The sequence below is a fragment of the Geotrypetes seraphini genome, chromosome 1, assembly GCF_902459505.1.
Source record: "Geotrypetes seraphini chromosome 1, aGeoSer1.1, whole genome shotgun sequence".
Classification (NCBI taxonomy): domain Eukaryota; kingdom Metazoa; phylum Chordata; class Amphibia; order Gymnophiona; family Dermophiidae; genus Geotrypetes; species Geotrypetes seraphini.
Window position 1 is genome coordinate 59457711 of NC_047084.1, and position 4611 is coordinate 59462321.

Sequence of the window (4611 nt, forward strand, 5' to 3'; positions counted from 1 at the left end):
CTCATCTCGAGTATTGTGTTCAATTCTGGAGACCACACTACCGAAAAGATGTGTTGAGAATTGAGTCGGTTCAGCGAATGGCTACCAGGATGGTTTTGGGGCTCGGGGAACTCACGTATGAAGAAAGGTTAAAAAGACTGCGGATGTACTCACTGGAGGAGCGAAGAGAGAGAGGGGACATGATTGAGACCTTTAAGTATATTACTGGGCGTATAGAGGTGAAAGATGATATCTTCAGTCTTACAGGGCCCTCAGTAACCAGAGGACACTCGCTGAAAATCAGGGGAGGGAAATTTCAGGGTGATGCGAGGAAGTACTTCTTCACTGAAAGGGTGGTAGATCATTGGAACGAGCTGCCTCAGAGGGTGATTGAGGCCAGCAGCGTGTTAGATTTCAAGAGAAAATGAGATATTCATGTGGGATCTCTAGGAGAGTAAGAATCAGGGAGTGGGTCATTGGTATGGGCAGACTCGATGGGCTATAGCCCTTTTCTGCCGTCAATTTCTATGTTTCTATGTTTCTATGTTTCTAATGTCTTAAAGAGACTTGACCAATGGGAGAGTCAAGTCTCTATTGCAAAACATTACAGCGTTCATCCTAGCCAGATTTCTCGGATTTACAAAAAAAAAAAAAAGCAAGCCATATTGAAAGACTGACAAAACAACAGCAATCCTACCAGAAAACGGAAAAGAATTGGAAAGGCTGGAGACGTTGAACAGGCGTTGCTGCGATGCTTTGCTGAAGCTAGAAGTCATCAACTGCCAATCAGTGGGCCTCTGCTGATGGCGAAAGCAGCACAGCTATCTAAAGAACTGAGCCTAGAAGACTTCAAAGCAACAATCAGATGGCAAAAAACAAGACACGGATGAGTTTGGTGCAAAAAGGTGGGTCATGGAAGTGTTGCCATTAGTCATTGGTGGATATGAACCATGCAACATTTTCGACGTTGATGAGACGTGCCTGTACTGGTGTGCTATCCCTGATGGAACATTGGCTTTCAAACACAGCAAAACTGTTGGCTTCAAGGTGCCAAAGAAATGATTGACATTGCTGCTAAGTTGCAATATGGACGGTAGTGATAAGTTCAAGCCACTGGTGATTGGGAAGAATCGAAATCCTCGGTGCATCAAAAACATGCTGCATGTTGAATATGAAAGCAACAAAATGCATGGATGATGGTAACACTGTAGATTGAATAGTTGCAGAAGCTTGACAATCTGATGAGAAGGCGTAGGAGGCATATTGTAATGCTGTGGGATAACTGTGCAGCAAACAGCAATGACATAAGACTAACCAACATCAAACTTGTGTTTCTTCCACCAAACACGACCTCTTTGATCCAACCGATGGACCAAGGGATAATTGCCAACTTCAAACGTCATTACAGGTCGCTCATCTTTGGTGTTATTTGAAATTATGTTCTCTGAGGATTATTTGTTTGTTTGTCTAATTATGTTTCTTACAACTCTATGTATGAAAAGTATGTAAACCATTTAGTTTTAAACAGTATAGAAATTTTAAAAATAAATAAATATGTGATGGCAGTGATTGATGCAAGCACGGAATCCAGCCCCTGAGCTGCTGAGCTTGCGAGAAAAATGATGGTGCTAGACTCTCTTCACATGGTACGGGAGACGTGGAGTCGAGTCTCATCATCAACGATTTCAAATTGCTATCACCACAAGAGTTTGAGCTGTATGTCGCCGTTGACAATAATGTGCCCACATTATCTGACAGCACTAATTCCAATATCTGTACTGTCATAAAGGACACTGCTGACAACCAAGAGTCTGATGAGGATGGAGATACTGCTACAGTCATCACAACTAATGAACCACCTGCAGAGATTGTTTCCTACTTGGATGCGTTGAAGTCCCTACAAACGCTGCGTTGTTATCTGGAGATAAATGGATATCGCGACCATGGACAGTTTTACAGCATCAGTAGTCAGATACACAGCCTGAATTGTGTAATCTGCGTGCAGAAAACAATGACTGGTTATTTCAGTAGAATGTTGGTTTAAAAAAAGGTTTACAGTGTATTGCACTAGGTGGAACAGTGCTGTTTCTATAACTGAACTGTGTTAAATTGTATTCGATATGTTTTGCTGAATAAAGTTTTATTGCATTTGACTACAGCGTACTGTGGTTTTTCATGACTAAAAAGTGGTACTCCGATTAAGCGCACACTCCGTTTAAGCGCACATGGCAGTCCAGTCTGGAGGCCTTGCACTTAAGCGGAGTCAACTGTAATTGTATGTGGGAGGAAAGGGGAGGTCTTTGTTTTTCCAGATCTTGCCCCAGGTCTCTCCTTTCACAGTGACGAGTAGAGAAATCACTGCCACTGCTTCCATCCCTTCTCCATGCATTACCAGCTTTGTCCAAGAGCTTCTGGCCACCAACACAGTCATTTTCCCATGCTCAATGTGCATCGATAGAAAGAAGAGGGACAGACTGTGCTCAGAGCAGGAGAGTGACGATAACGACGACGGCAGCAGCAGCAGAGGGAGGCACACTTTCCTGCAGTCTTTCTTGACTGCAGGACTTTATATATTATTTTTTCACATGCAGGAAATGCTGACATCAGGTCTAACAGCTTTTCCTACTGTGTGCTAGATGTGAGTATGGCAGGATACCAACTTTGGTCACCATGGATACCACTAGATGAGAGCTTCCAGTGGTTGCGATGTACAACTCCCAGGCCTTCTACGAAGCACCCCTTCATGGCAGCACAGTGCTTCCAGGCCAACACATCTGATCTGGAAGTGCAGCTGTGTTTTCAGGAACTTACAGGTGTCATTGATAAGACTGAGCTCCAGGCTGCCTGGCTCATCCTCTGAGCAGAGAACTAACAAGAACAAAAAGGACATCATTAAACCAGAGCCAGTTAGATTAAGTGGGGTGGACTCTGTGTTTGGGAGAATTATCACTGCTCAAGCCCCCAAATGGACTGGGACATTCAGGGTCTCAGAAAAATCAGCTTTTTCAAAAATCATCAGCCGTGAGCACAAGTGGCCCATGAGACTGAAAGAGCCACAGATTCAAATGACAATAGTAATGTGCAAATAGCTGTTGCGCTCCTTTCTTTTACTGTATGCCACGTACAAGAAATGCACTTTTGCGTTAGATCATTCCAAATAAAGGTTGTTCACACTTTCCAAGGTAGGGAGAACAAGAGGACACACTCTAAAGTTGAAAGGAGATAGATTCCATACAAATGTAAGGAAGTTCTTCTTCACACAGAGAGTGGTGGAGAGCTGGAACGTTCTTCCGGAGTCTGTTGTAGGGGAAAACACCCTCCAGGGTTTCAAGACTAAGCTGGACAAGTTCCTGCTAAACTGGGACGTACATAGGTGAGGCTGGACTCATTTTAGAGCACTGGTCTTTGACCCGGGGGCCGTTGCGTGAGCAGACTGTTGGGCACGATGGACCACTGGTCTGACTCCTCTGACGTCAGAGGAGGGGCGGGAACGTGGCGCAGGAAGCAGCGCCTAAGCAGCGCAGGGATAGCTGACGTCGCGATCCTGCTGCGGCTGCTTCATAGGTGGTGCAGGAAGGTCAGTGGGGCGAGCGGTCCTTCGGGGGGGGTGGTGGTGGTGGGGACTGAACGGCAAGGCCGGGAGCATAGGTAGTGCTGCTTCATAGGTGGTGCGGGGAGGCCAGGGGGGGGCGAGCGGTCCTTTGGGGTGGGGCGGGTGGGCAGGCAGGCAGGCAGGCATTCAAGGGGGAGGGGGGTGACAGGCAGGCAGGCCTTCAGGGGGGGGACAGGCCTTCGGGGGGGGGTGCAGACCTTCAAGGGGGAGGGACAGGCCTTCAAGGGGGGGGGCAGGCAGGCCTTCAAGGGGGGACAGGTCTACAAGGGGGGACAGGTCTACAAGGGGGTGGACAGGCCTACAAGGGGGTGGGACAGGCCTTCAGGGGGGGTGCAGGCCTTCGGGGGGGTGCAGGCCTTCAAGGGGGGGATAGGCCTTCAAGGGGGGGACAGGCAGGCAGGCCTTCAAGGGGGGGACAGGCCTACAAGGGGGGGACAAGCCTACAAGGGGGTGGGACAGGCCTTCAAGGGGGGGACAGGCCTTCAGGGGGTGCAGGCCTTTGGGGGGGGTTCAGACCTTCAAGGGGGGGGACAAGCCTTCAAGGGGGGACAGGCCTTCGGGGGGGTGCAGACCTTCAAGGGGGGGACAGGCATACAAGGGGGTGGGACAGGCCTTCAAGGGGGGTGCAGGCCTTCAAGGGGGGACAGGCAGACCTTTAAGGGGGGACAGGCAGACCTTTAAGGGGGGACAGGCCTTTGGGAGGGACCCTGGTTTAGAAGTACACGGAGGGAAGGGGGTGTTCAAAGAGACGTGCATATGCCAAACTTTGGGGGGGGGGGATGAAGAAATAATGGGTCTGAAAATAGAGGAGAGGGAGAGAAATGATGGACCATGGGATTTAGGGAGGGAAGGAACTGAAAGGAAGAGAAATTGGACACAAGGGATGGTGTGGAGGAGGGATAGAGATACTGGATAGGAGGGTAATTGGGAAAAGAAAGGGAGAGATGGTGGACTCTGGGGTGGTGGGGAAGGAGGGAGAGATGCCGGATGAAAGGGTAGTTAAGAAAAGGTGGATCTGT

General features: G+C 48.8%; 1 pseudogene; it reads left to right on the forward strand.

The window, feature by feature from the left end:
- Positions 1 to 2623: 2623 nt before the first annotated feature.
- On the forward strand, positions 2624 to 3140 carry LOC117355544 (annotated as a pseudogene).
- Positions 3141 to 4611: the final 1471 nt, after the last annotated feature.